Source organism: Chelmon rostratus, chromosome 12 (assembly GCF_017976325.1).
Source record: "Chelmon rostratus isolate fCheRos1 chromosome 12, fCheRos1.pri, whole genome shotgun sequence".
NCBI classification, from domain to species: Eukaryota; Metazoa; Chordata; class Actinopteri; order Chaetodontiformes; family Chaetodontidae; genus Chelmon; species Chelmon rostratus.
The window spans coordinates 4,011,492-4,026,213 of NC_055669.1; the positions used below are offsets into that span (position 1 = coordinate 4,011,492).

Sequence of the window (14,722 nt, forward strand, 5' to 3'; positions counted from 1 at the left end):
ACAGGTAATAGGGGGTGGGGAGCAGATCTGTTTGGTCAGATTAGATGTTTATCACTGGTAAAAGGGTGAAATCATGTTTTTTTCCGGGTTTTGACCTTACTCAGTGACGCCCCCTGTTGGTTTGCCTTCGGGTATGATAGTAGAGATCAAGAGCTTTCCAAAACTGTTTACCCCACATCTCTAGCATATTTTTTGGCTTCCCTATATGCCTTCAAAAATGTCTCAGGTACAAGGTTCAAAGGTCACTCCTAAGGGGCAGGAACCAACCACAATGTTCATACTGACATATGTTACTCTGTAGGTCAAGGCCTTTACAACAATGTCTTAATTGTTGTCCTATGACAAAGTTTTATTTTCAAGTTGCTCCAAGCCAAGGCCCTTTGAGGTGTCATTTCTCATAGCACCTTTCAGCAAAGCTGGATAAAAATCAGACAAACGTATTTTAAAGGGTATTTAGTGGCCAAATGTGGTCATGATATTGATATATACATTATGCTCAGTCAGACTTTTCAATTTGGACCAATTAAGACCCAGTTTTCTCCCATAATCTGTAAATGTTTCTTTTGCATATTCCCCCATTGATTTAATATGGCTGTTTATAGTCTCTGTATACCCCTTTCCCCAGACTGACAGGATGGTCCTAGCTTATCAAGCTTCTAGCATATTGTATTGCCAGTACTTTTTTGTGTGCACTGTAAATTTTGCACACATATCTTAAAAAATGACCATGACATGACATTTTATTAAAACAGTATAGGCCTGTGCCACATAACATGTTATGCATGAGGGAGGGAAATGCATTTAGTCCAGAAATTTTAGATGTTGATAGTGAAGTACTGTACAGTACTCAATAAATAGCATGACATTAAAGAACACGACTTCTTTTTTCAGTGTTTTATTGAAGACAGTGACCAAAAGCAGAAGTAACCAGAAGTGAAAGGCTTTCACTTTACAAGAAATCACAGGAAGTACTCTCTCCCATTACTACTCTCAAAATAAAGCTGCTGTTATCTCCCTTTTCCTGGAAAGAAGTGGGGTTTGAGTCTGACTGCAACTAGTCATGTCAGAAAAATTGACAATTAAACTTAGTTTAGCTGACTAAGTTTCATCAGTAATGTCAACATAATATTTGAAACATGTTGTGATCTAGTGAACCTATTATTTAATATTGGTGTCAACACACCCCTGGATTACAGTACATGAAGATGAGACTGTATATTGATGAAACATATATACAGAATATAGATGACAGGTTGACGTTTGGTCCGAAAGATGGCGCCATGACCACTGTGTGACGTCATACGAAACCCATGGATACGGTGCATGTTGACCACATATGAAATAGAAAACGAGATAGGTTGTCTGGAATGCACCATAAATGCAGATTTGGTAATGAGCTGGCGGAAACCAGGTGGCTTGATTGCAGCAGCAGGGCAGGTGTAGAGTGGGAGGCCGGCAGATCCAAGTCCATGTCCTTCACCACAGTCTGTCCTGCAGCATCAATCTGGAAGAACATGGAAGAACATGGTAAGAGAAGGTGAAGTCAAGAATGAACAAGCAATATAAATCATTAAGAAATACAGGAATGCTTTCTCTCTCAGATCCAGAGGAGTGACCTTTTCCAGGAACTGGGAGAAATTGACTGCCTTTTTTGATGAAAATGAGTTTTTTGCCTAAATCATCTCCTGATAATGTGGCCATCTCTGGTAAAATCGCCTAAATTCTTAGTTAAAAGGATCATGCTCTTTATGCCATATAGGACAATGGCCTCTGTCAAGAGGGTGACTTTGGCCATTTTAATTTTTGCCTAAGTCAACTTTTTGATTCTTTAGGATAAAATGTCTGACTTGGGCAATTTAACATGCTTTCATGATGGCGGCTGCTTCAAGAAGCAACAGAATCTATAGTGCAGAAGAAACTCTAAACATGATTCTTGAATCAGGTTTACTATCATAAAGGCTAGGCTATAATGTTGTCTAAATGTCTAATTTTCACAAGTTATAGTTTAATTACAAAGCTAGCTACTTCTAGCTAGCTAACTATTCCTAGCCCACTTCTTTCCGTAACACAGCCAAACATAAATGAGCACAAGGCAATAATACCCCTCAAAGTTTTAACATTAAAGAAATGTTTTTGCTTTTTGGTACAACTATTAAACTGTTCTGACACCTCCTTTAATTTAAGTTAGAGACATTTACTTTTTGAATTTGCTGTACGGAATTAAAGGACAGTTAATATACTGGATGTTGGAAATGGGTTAAGTTCAATAAAAACTCAGCAAAGAAGACCTGGAGAAGTGAGGAAAAGGACTGCCTCCTGACCAATTTGATTTATCTGACATTTGTTTTGAGTTTGCACTATCGAATGAAAGGGCAATTTAAGCCAGGTTTAAAGTTGCCTAAATTACACTAGAATGTTTTAAGATCTTGCCTTATGTTTGGCTTTTGCCTTTTTTTATAGGACAGCTGAAGACATGACAGGAAAGGGGGGAGAGAAAGGGAATGACATGCAGCAAATGGGCTGCAGGTACCAACTGAGCTTACCCTCCACCCCGGCATTAGTCACTTTATTACTTAATGTGACATAATGTATGTGTATGTACTTACATACACATACAGTAATCCGTGTGGAAAAAGAGTTGCAGGAATAGTTTTGCAAAACAAACACTAGTATACAGTTCATACTCTAGTAAATTACTTAAGTAAATTACCTAAATTGTGATATCCTCTTCGTCGTCACTAGTGTCTGGACTGCTGAGGGCACTTTGATCCTCGTCCTCAACATGAAGATGGGCAGAAGCCTCAGGACCTAAGAGACAGCAAAGTCCTTTGTTGCCCTGTTCTAAATTTCAAAGGACACAAGACATCACATTATAGATCCACTACAAAATAAAGCTGTGTTCCCACTGCAGGAACTACTTCCTGGTTCCGGGAACTTGTTCACTGACTTCGGCTTACTTCTTTTAACCTTGAAATCTTAAAAGCCATGCTTTCAATAAATACCTTTTTGTTTTAGCTTGCCATTCTCAGCCACCTTGTTCTCAAGCTCCTCTGCCTGCTTCTGCAACCATGTGCAATGTTGTGCCATCTCCAGCACCAAAATGTTCTTCTCCTCTTGCAGTCGCATTGTTAGCATCACCTGGTCGTACAGTCTCTTCTTTATCGTGATGTTTGCTGAACACAGTAAAATGAATGCAATTGGGTCTGCTATATAGGCCAGTGTTTCTCTCAATTCAGTTTCGGTAATATTTCAGTAATATAGCTATTTTGTCACATTATCAATAATACTTGCATTTTTCACTGCTTTTTGGATGGTCTCGGTAAATGTGGACACTTCACTGTCTTTTGCCACAAAGAGGCCCTCAAAAAAGGCAGGGTCATCAGAGCTGAAAAAGAAAGAAAATTAGAGATCCATTAAACACATGGGAATATCAATTAATCACTAAAAACACAGTAGAAAACAAATCACCTTCCACTTTGGCCAAAGCGATATTGCTTTCTGTTTCCATCTGCAGAAACAGCCAACATTTCAGGTGTGCAGGCTGGGCAGGTGAAATCAGCACCACAGCACTGTTGATTTTCCTCAAACGAAGAGTATGAAAACTCTAAGAAACTGCGCTGCAGTGCATCTCCATTGATATGTCCAGACTAGAAGATACAGAGAATTATACATTTTTGTAATGTTGTCTGCTTATGTAAATACATTTAATATGGTTTGGAACAAATAAACGTACTCTTCCTCCACACTTTGTGCGATGCTCCAGCAACTTTGCGAAGGCCTGTCTGGCAAAACCAGGAGAAATGACCTTCAGTTCCTTAAAGGAGCTAAGAAGGTCCAGCGTGTACAAAGTACACACATTAAGAGAGGCCGGCCAATATCCACTCCTAATGAGGTCCTTTAAATCAGGAGTCCACTGAAATAAACTACAATCCCTCAGGATGTCAGGACGATTTCACTTTGAACATTTCAATAACGGTGAATAACGTTTCTGTCTGATAACGACTGGAATGGCTTTGATTTAATGAGATTAGGAGGTATTTGAATGGAGACAGAACCCTCTATAGTGGTTACAGCGCAACTGCGATAGAAAGAAATCATTAATCCCCAACGTGTAAATGGGTATAAGTTTAGCAGGCCTGTGTACATGAATAGAAAAAATTGTAAATGTTGACACCCCTAGTGATAAGTACTATAAATTCAATTTAAGATATTCTGAATTAGGTGAGATACAAAGTTTTATTAAATTGGGATATGTGTCTCAGGGTTTAGCCCCTGACAGTTCCCCTTCTGAAATGTTATAGTTTTCTACCAGCCAAAGAATACCAACCGAATGACAGCAGGCTCATTGCAGAGGCAGCACAGAGGATGACCAACAGCCTCTTTCTCTATGAGGCATTGGAGGTTGTGTGGTCTCTGAGGCTTTCTGCTGATGACAAGACCAGGATGTTGCTGAACATTTTTGAGGCTCACCAGAATGGCATGATGCTAAAATAGCAGAGAGCCTCTCCATATTTTTCTGTAAAGAAAATATCAACTTCAGTTATTTAAATAACAACCATTAAAATAATTAATCAACATACACACAGTATACACATATTTTCACTATGAAACTGGCTCTAATCATTAGTGTTCATATTCAAGTGTAAGTGTTAAGGTTTGTTTCAATCTTAAATTCAGTTATACACGGAGATTTGAAGATTTAAAATTCTTTCATCACTGTGATTTACCAAATGTCATCAAAGGACTTGCTGAGGGTAAACTAGGCAGATGTTCCACACTGGATGACAGGGAGCACTCAGTTGGAGGCTGTGACACTGTAAATAAGCACATAGAAGAATAAGAATGGATTAGGACTGCAATTGTGTTTTTTCTATGTAAATATTAATTAACAATAAAATACAATCAGACACACTATATTCACATGAAAGACTTGCTTGACATTTACTGTAATGCCACTGAAAAAAATGTTATCTACTTTTCGATACATCAACAATTTACATAAATAACCTGTAGCTGAGGCTCTGCGTCGACCACCACACCTCCCCCTGGGCTTGCCTTGCCGTTGCCTTGTCTTCTTTGATGGCGAGTCTCTTCCAGAGCATGCCCGTTTCCTGATCTGAGCTGCTTTCCATGTGTTAATAAATAACAGTCTTGTCAAACTGATGTGGTTAAAGGTACTAGAATCAAAAACAGGTGACAAACTAAAGCAAACCCCAACATCTATTGCATTGAGGGATTTATACACTATCTGACCCTTACCATAATATACCTAATATGTATCCCCCTCTGTAGTTAAGGACAGTTACATTTGGAAAACTTGCTCTTCAATGTTTTGCATACATATTTCACGAATGCAGAAGCACTGCAGTCATGAAAGGTCTGCATTTGGCATCAGTTTCTTCATTTGTTTACTGAAGTCTTCTCCATAGATCTAAGAGCACATATTATTAACTGCTGATACAAAGACAGCATCATCTGGGCCTTTTTCATCATGTCTAAACATGGCATAAGCATGCTTGGATGTTAACTACTCAACTGCCTTGTTTAATAAAAAAAGTATAAAATCTTACGCACTCATATTTCTACTAACATTTAATATAATTCGTCAACGACATGTCAAGTAAAGTATGATGAAAACACTAATCCTGGCTTCAGCGAGAATCTGCTCATGCCTCAGTTCAGCAGCCATTCGCCTTCCCTCTTTGTATTGGGGATTCGGGCGGTCAATGGTATATCTGTCCATAGTTATACAGACAGATACAGACCAAACAAACAAACAAACGAATACAGACAAACAGGCAGACTAACAAACAGTTAACAAATAGAGATAGATAGATAGATAGATAGATAGATAGATAGATAGATAGATGACTCTTAAAAGTGCCTTTGGGTTTATTTAGATGATTCAGATGGGGATAGGATGGGTTGACAGAAACTACGAGGAGAAAAGAGACAAGTATTTAGTACTGTAGGCTAGCTATAGTTTACCTGTGTTTTCTATTCATACAGAAAGATTTTGTATGCAACTGATTGGACCATGATTTTCCCATCTTTTGAATGAATACAAAAGATTTTTTCTAAAACAAAACACAGTGTTTAAGGAGGCCTAATGAGACATTATGCCTCGTGTTATTGCATAACATAACGTTACTCTTTGGTGATGCGGCGTTACCGTATGCACAGTAACTATTAGCATACACATAGCTGTCTTCCACTAGCCAGACAAAAGTTGCAATTGTTCCCTTCACAAGTAAGCAGGTCGTTTTCATAGTCTTGTGTTTAATAATGAGACCGCTGTTAATCATCGCTTTAACATTTAAACCGTGTGAATAATGAAAAAGTAAGACATCAGCAAGAGAAAAACCACACATCTTACCAAGTAGCAGGAGAAGGGCAGAATGCTTCCGGCAACAGGTGTCGCTAGCCGTGGGGGGGAAGGGCTAGGATACTTTCACAATAAGACAAAAAGATATTACACTAATATAAGATGACATTGTAAACGTAGTGGTACCTTAAAAACCGTAAAAAAAATTTAAAATAAATGCATTTAGGACAAAGCAGGATACAGATATTAAAAATAACAATAAAATACTTTTTAATCACTGAATCATGCGGCCAAAAAGAAGAAGAAAAGCATTAGATCATATATATGTAAAAGATTTGACCCCTCGCAATTTTTAATTACCTGAGCTACTGTATATTGTAGGCTATATTAAAAAAGCAGGAAGCAAAGATTAAAACAAAAGAGTTTCCTGATCACAAAAATGCCTGAATCCGCAGCAGAAAAGAAGAATAAAAACGTTAGATCATATGACGAGGAAGCCTGCAATGGATTCGGGATTGACATTAAAAGAAAAACAAAAAAATAACAGCAATACCTGATGATGGAGAATGTCGTATTTAGTTGCTCCCAAGGCTCAGAAATTAAATAAAATCCAACTCCTCCTGTATGCCGTGGCGTGTGATTGCCGTGCTTGGACGCACGAAATAAACTTCCCATTAAAATAGATTAGTTTGAAATCCGTTCTGGGTAGCACGAAAAAAGTGAGGAAATCGTGTCGGCACGCACGAAACAATAGATTAATTAACGTGACAGTTTCACGACTTTCTGTGAGACTGGGTTGGAGCAGAAGGAAGGAATCCAGGATGTACAAACTGAGAACTGAGAAGAGGGCATGTAGCATCGACCACCACCTGTTCCTCAGTAAAAACTGGAAGAGTCCCTCTCCACTTACGTGTAAACATGCAAAAAGTCCTGTTAGCCAGGACAGGGCCTGAACTATTCCAGCCACTTGGGCCATTGCACAAAATCACTTCATGTAAATGAAGGAGAGAACAGATAACAACAATAATGGAGTACAATTTCTGTAGGCCCTCTTTGCTGTATTTGTGAGTGGGCTTATATGTGACATAAATCATAAGGGCTGATTGACTCACTTTCTGACTGATTGAGTATGTGTCATGCACGTTGCAGCTAACTTAAAAACATGTAATCAATACCTCATTATTTATTACTTATTGAAAAAGTAGTTATTCACCAGTCAACAGCAGAAGTAATTATTTACAATATGAGTTACTTTCCCTCTACAGAGCACAGCTTTGTCAAAGGTTCCTGTAAACAGGTCCAAACCTCCTACACCCACACATCACGTCCTGTGTAGTTTATTCCATGCAGAAATGTAAAGTAGGACATTAAGGTTTGACACTCAGTGAGCCTAGCATTAAGGTTTGGAGGTATTTACTGACCACAACAGCTAGCGTGGCCCTGGTGACTGCATGCAACAGTCCAGTCTGAAATGTACAATCAGTTCTCAGTGACAAGCACTACCCAGCTACCTGACTTAATACAACAGGTACAATGCCAACTTTGGAGTTAGCTGAAGGCATATACGTCATCTATTGGCAAAGACGACCTCCGTCCTCTGCACGCTGTGCTTACACAACTTCACAACTTTTTGCTCAATGCAGTACAAACAAATTACACCACTTGATTGTGGACTGTTCCCAGTTGTGCTCTCTTTTCAGCGGACAGTAGCTAAAGCCTGCTTGAACAGTTGCTAGATGACTGACATCATCATGTCATATTTGCATAGAAATGTGTGCTGCTCTGCAAACATGTGGCATATTATCTGCTGTGTAACAGGCAACTAACTGCATTTAAAGTCAATCAGGTGGTCTGCTGCCACTCAGGATGAAAGCCCTGCAAACGATCTGTCTGTGTATTTACAAAAGAATAGATTTTTTAAGGGATTTAAACATTAAACAGAACAGAGTCAAACAATGCAACTCTAACTTCATGCCCCTCTAACAATTTAAGATATCTGTTAACTGAATGATTTAATTAAGCCAATATGAAGGACATGACTTTAATGAATATTCAGTTTAAGTGCAAAGAGCTGCAGCATAAATCTGGCAGTTTGTGCTCGTGGCATGCACCCCCAGCCGGCCTCAGACCATACCTGATGTAAAGAATAGATGGAGGTGGATGTGGTGGAGGCAAACCATTCTGAAGTTTGTTTTTTTGACTGAGTGGTCTCTGTACTTCAGCATTTGAGCTGGGGAGGGAAACTGCAGCAGCAGCCAAGTCTGGATTTGGGTTTCAGCCCACATGTTCTTCCCCTCGTCCCAGAATGCCGTGGTGTCATGGTGTTTCCATTTCAGGAGAAGAGCAGACCTCCACAGATGAATAATTTTGTCAGTTGGGGTAGAGCAAAATCCCAGAAGGCTTTGGAATTTTCTCTTGTTGTACTTCAGCGTCTCCCCACATTGAACAAAGGCCAGTGTTGAAGCATCTCCATATTATCTGGGAGCCTCGCTTTCTGTTCATTCGCTAAGGAGATGGAGTTAAGGAAAAAAGGGTTAGACGGCTCACAAAGGCTCAATGAACGGAGTGAATGCAGAGAGAGGCGTACCCGGGGGAGTTGGGCAGGACTGAACATTCACACAACAGCACTGGCGACTATCATCAAGAGAGAGTAGCCAAGGTCCAAAAAGCCGGCAGGCTTGACGCTTTTTTGAGAAAAAGTAACTAAATGGTTCTTTAAAGTTGCTCTATCTAGCAAGAAAGTCGCCAAGTTGGCAACAATGAGTGTGAGTGTGTGTGTGTGTGTGTGTGTCTCACCTGAAACTCCAGCTCTTTCTGCTGTTTGTCTCCAGCCTCCGTCCGCTTCCCTCTTGTCTCTGTATGTTGATGAAATAATGCATGATTCAACTGAGGCAGCTGCATCTCTCACCCACTTCACACCTCCCCAGGAGAATTCATGTCTATTCGCATTCATGTATTCCCGTTTACTTTGTAGGCAGTCACATCTGAAACCTGCCTCAGGTCCTGTCTGAATAAAGCTTAACAGTAGTTCATTCTCTCATTACTTACGTATTATGGGATGGAATGAATATTGGAGCTTGTATTAGTCTTAACATAGTGTTTTTTTTTTACACCACATGGCATCCCTGCGGCACTGTTTGCCATTGCACCTCACATCACACTCACCTCGGGAGGCTCAGGTGAGAAGTAGCATATAATGGTATATGTTACTTCACATTCTAATCGTTTAAATCTGTGTCTTTGTGTCTCTGTAACATCTCTTCCATGCACTCATGTCTCGATCAGGGCTCCATATGAACGCTGCAGTTGTCTCTTCTTGTAATTTATTTGCTATCACGCCTCCTACCGGTCTTTGCATCTCTGCAGCAGCCTGCAGAGTGTAAATTATTATTGTCACCTCACAGTCCAGAAATACCCAAACCCTGTGACATAAAACATCTGAGGCTTCAGAGGGCTTTTCAGACAAGTGTGGGTCTGTGTGAAAACACTTCTGAGAGCTTGCTAAAAGCATCAAAAATATATATGTGTTCCACAGTGTGCATTCAAGTACAAATGCCATTGTCTGGCAGATATGCACAGTGGCATTTGTTTGGGGAGAGTAAGGCCGCTTAGAAAATGTCCTTGCAGCCACTTTGCCATAGCTTATCAAACTTGACCACATCTTTCAAGATAAAGTATTATTATTGTCTTGAAGCAGCAGTGTGTCCTTGCCTGTGTGAGGATCTCCCTATCATCCTGTATATACTGAGGTTTTGGGTGATTTACTATGTAAAGATGTACTTTACTGAATATGTAGTTTGGGGTTACTCATTTGAAGTTATTTGGTATGAGCAAAAAATGCTTCCATAAGATAAGATTAGATTAGATAAGATAAGATAAGATAAGATAAGACAAGACAAAACTTTATTTATCCCCAGCCGGGGAAATTTGGGCATTACAGCAGCATGTGATAGCAGCGGGAAGAAAAATAGCAGCTGAGGGAGAGAACATTCGAAAAAAACAAAATACAAAATAAAAAGACTATATATATACTGTATATGTACATATTATACAAGGAAAATGAAATTTGACTATATAAAAGAAAAATAAAATATGTAGAAAACATATATAAAAAAAATGTAAAAAGTATGTACTGCCCCAATAGCTATGGTAAGCTGCTTTAAGACTAAAAATAATAATAAATAGTGTTACTACTATTGCACAGAAGAATAAAATATACAAAACATTAAATGCTATGTAATATTGCACATAATGTAAAAGGAAATATGTAATATTGCTCAAAATGAATGGATATGAGCTTAATTTGTCAAACAACATCAACACAGTTTTAGGTTGCGTGGTGCTGGAGTTGAATAATCTGACAGCTGATGGAATGAAGGACCTGTGGTAGCGTTCCTTCTTACACATGCAGGTGTTGGACAGACAAATGCTGAAAGGGCAAGAATTGATTTGAGTCTGGCAGAGAGTAACTTTAGACAGAAAGCATTCAAAGAATGCTGTGGGATCTGTAGGGTCTTAGGCTAAACATAAGTCATGTCATGATAGTCATTAACACCATTTCTTATTGAGCATTTCAGCACAAAACAGCAGGTGAGAAAGCGGTTGGTGGTTGTAAACACACTGAGCTGAAACTCTCTTCTGCTTAATTCAACACCAGTCTGCATATCTCAATCTTTGCCCCCTCACATAGACAGCACAGTATTACAAAGCATCTCTCAATCCAGTGCACCAATATGACACCACTGCTAGCTCCAGATGTCCAGAAACAATGTCAATAAAACTAAGCCTAAGACGATTCACAATGATTGAATCTGTTGCAGTGTCATCAGGGTAGATGGTATTATACTGTGCACATTAACTGTGCATCCGCTGGTTATCTCATTCCAAAGAAGTGTCAGTCAACCTAAAGATTATGTAACTGGCCTTTCGACAGATCAGTGTTTGCAGATGACACAATAATGACAGCAACAGCACACAAATTCAAGGAAATAAATATTTATCAAATGACTTTAATTTAATTATTAAATGTTCGTGGGAAAATATATTAATGTTAAATGCAAACAAAGCCAAAGGTATGACAATACAAAAAAAAATATGGAAATGAGCCAGTTGAAGATGTCACATAAGTCAAATGACTGGGAATGAAAAGATATTTGACATAGAAAACTGGAATTATGCACCTTTCTAAAAATGTAATGAAAATAGCAGAATAGCAGAGGCGGTTAGACACATTACAAGCTTCATATGAACTGTAAGCTTTTTAAATTCATAATAAGAAAGAGGAGATGAAAATCATGAAATGGGCAGGTGGATCTCATTTACAGGGCAATCAAACTATGGAAGTCATTACTGTTTAAAAGAGGTTTATAATGATTGTAAATTCCTACTGTGCCGGTACCACAGCTGCCGCTTTGTATAATACTGTTACAATATGTGGGTACATGTTCATGAATAAGTGTGCACACACTGTGCATGTGACTGTATGACTGCGACTAGGTATGTGTGCAGGTATTTATAATCAATGCTACATATGATATGTACAGTATATATGTGTATGTGTGCTACTACTAACAGCAATAATAACAGTGACAGTAGTAGTAACAGTCAGGTAGCTCCAGAATGAGACAACAGGGTCAGTCTGACAGGATCAGACAGGTTGTTGTTTCATGTTGAAATTACTGATAGGAAATTTGAACTTTTGCGCTGTTACAATCATGTTTACCGTCTAATTTTTTATAGAATTCGTTTATTTGTTAAAGGAGTGTTGTGTTTTTTTATTCTGACTGATTGGACCAGTCAGCCCATCAGTTTCCAGTCTACTAGCACAAGGAGCCAGGCTATCAGATCATTCGGTAAGTATTACACAGGGTTTGCAATACTGGAGTATTAACCCCGCCTACAATAAATACATTTTCCATGATTGCACAGGAGACCCGACGAGAAATCCTTGAGGAAATGTTCTAGCAAAACGGCGCATGCAGTGCTTTCAATCTTAAATGGAATAGAAAGGTCAAGAGTGTACAGTCAATTCAGTAGTAATTACTGACAACACTGTATAGCATCAGTTCATTTATTAATGTTGGTGTGCAGGAGCTTTGCTGGAGTAGTCGGGGCGCGGCCCCTTGTGAATCTTCTCTGCCGCTGATATCCCTTTCACAGTGTAGACACATGTGCACAGATGAAAGAAATTACATTAAGCATTCAATATTCATACTTTCTCTGCTGACCTTCCACCTCTCTCTCTCTCTCTCTGTCTCCCTCTCCTGTCTCTTTCATCCCCTCACTCCGCCTCGCTTTCACCTCCTCCCCTCCGCACTCCACAGTGGTGGGATGAGGTGTTGTGCCCCTACATGCCATTTTGATGTAGTGTGGAGTAACTGCTGGTCGGGCTTCGGCGAAATTGCCGATGAATACAAATTGAGGGGGAAGCGATGGGCGGCTCAAGGTCACCTGGGAGGATCCCTCCAGAATGTGGTTTCATTGTTGATCCAGTAATGAGAGAAGGGACCTGGATTACAGAGCTGAATGAATGCTCCCCACCCGCCCACTGCTCACAGCTCAATCACGGCGCTGTACCCCTGCTGCTTAGGTATTCTCGTAACTCATTTTTAGCACTTGTGTGCTAACAGTCTTTTTAGCAATGCCAGGGTATGTCAGTAAATTAAAACCTCTAATGCAGCTACAGTTGCTTCCAGTGTACAGCCTACTGTGTATCCATAAAACTGGTGTGCGGGCACAGTTTGGCGTTAACACATACCTAATTGAGAGCCAGGCCTTGATGCTGAGGATGAGTGGGTTATAAGTGATCTGATAAAGACATACTGTGGTGCTCGTGGTGCTGACCTTTGGACTGACTGTGCCGCTGGGCCATATAGCCTAAACAAAATGATCATTACAGTGTAATCCTGTGTTAGAAACAATAAGCTCTTGGGTATAACCCTTTTATGGGAAAATGTCTTGGCATTATGCCAAATATCCATTGAAATGTGGGAGGAGATGAGGCAGGTTGTACAACCTTTAGTTTTGTCACATCTGGATTATTGCCATGCGACGTGGACCAATGCAGTTAGGACGTTCTCTGCATAAGCTTTACATAGTTACATGTAGAAAATGCACACTACTCTGTCCGGCCTCCCTGAAAGACAACTGTATACAGATTCATTGGAGTGATTTATCATTCCTCATCAAATAAGCAGCACATAAGAATACTTTCAAAAAACTGATGTAGAGATTTCGACAGAATTCCCCCTAAAGGACTAGTTCAACATTAAAATTTAGATGCGAAGATCGATGCAGCTTTCCCATCTGTATACCAGTAAATATAAGGCTACAGCGAGCAGCTGGTTGAACTAGCATGGATCGTCCAAAAGTGACAAAAGATGCTTCCCTTTTCTGTGAACCCAAAGAAGGAAAGCTCTTGCACAATACTGAGCAGCTCCAAATACAAATAAACCCTGTAGGCTAACATCATAAGTTCATTAAGATATTAGTTTGTCCAGTAAAACATCAGTCCATTGGTTAATTGTTAGCCTCTATATGGTCTCTCTTTTTTACATTGGCATTTAGTGCAGCACCGCTGGTCTAATCAATGATGGTGATCAATACCTGCCAGGTTTTATTTGCTTTTAAGGCTACAATGATAAAGAGAGAGAAATGATACAGAACATCAGCACTGTCCTTTTAAAGAGAACCGAGAGCAGGCTCTTTGTCTAACCTCTCTCAATTAAAGACATACATTCCTCATTTGCTAATTAGAAGCTGACCCTGAGACCATAGCAGAGAGAGAGAGGGAGAGAGACAGAGAGAGGGAGAGATGAAGAGAAAGAAGCAACTTTCACTTTTTATTATTCTACAGTCTGTGATGATGCAGCCTCATTAGGTTTTGGCCTAACTGTGTGGTAAGTAGTTCATTTTGTTAAGTTCATTTTAATAGCTCATCTCTGTAAGTCACAAAGTTTCACAAGTCAATAAAACTGTTCCCACCACAGCTAAATAACAAACTAAAACATACCATAATATCCTTACACTTTCTATGACTAAACACAGACAACAGTTAGCCCCATTGGTGCACAATAAGGCTGGTGGATCATAATGATCTAGAATGGGGAGCTTTTACTCCAGCATGGCCTGGAAAAAATAAACCAGTCACTGCCAATCAGCAGTCATTACAGAGATGTCATGGCGTTTTTGGACACTTAAAGACATTTTTTTTATCCTTTTCGACAAAAAATATGAGTCTCTGCTGTGACTGGACCAAAAACAGAGAAGAGCCCACAAGCGCTGCGTCCCCCGAGTGTTAATCCTCGCAGGGCTGAGCAGCTGAGTCAAAACAGACAGGAGACACTGCTCATATGAAAATGTAGCTCGTCGCAACTAATCCCCCTGTGACAACATTGG

At 39.6% G+C, this 14,722-nt stretch overlaps 1 long non-coding RNA gene across 2 annotated transcripts; it reads right to left on the reverse strand.

Moving 5' to 3' along the window:
- Nucleotides 1–913: 913 nt before the first annotated feature.
- Nucleotides 914–6,223, reverse strand: LOC121615369. Of its 2 annotated transcripts, XR_006007256.1 has the most exons (7): nt 5,008–6,223; nt 4,728–4,814; nt 4,328–4,516; nt 3,469–3,647; nt 3,003–3,385; nt 2,711–2,841; nt 914–1,504 (listed from the first exon to the last, which is right to left on the reverse strand). It is a non-coding gene; the product is annotated as an uncharacterized LOC121615369 (long non-coding RNA). The 2 variants fall into 2 exon arrangements; XR_006007255.1 differs by lacking the exon at nt 3,469–3,647.
- Between the last annotated feature and the right edge of the window lie 8,499 nt (nt 6,224–14,722).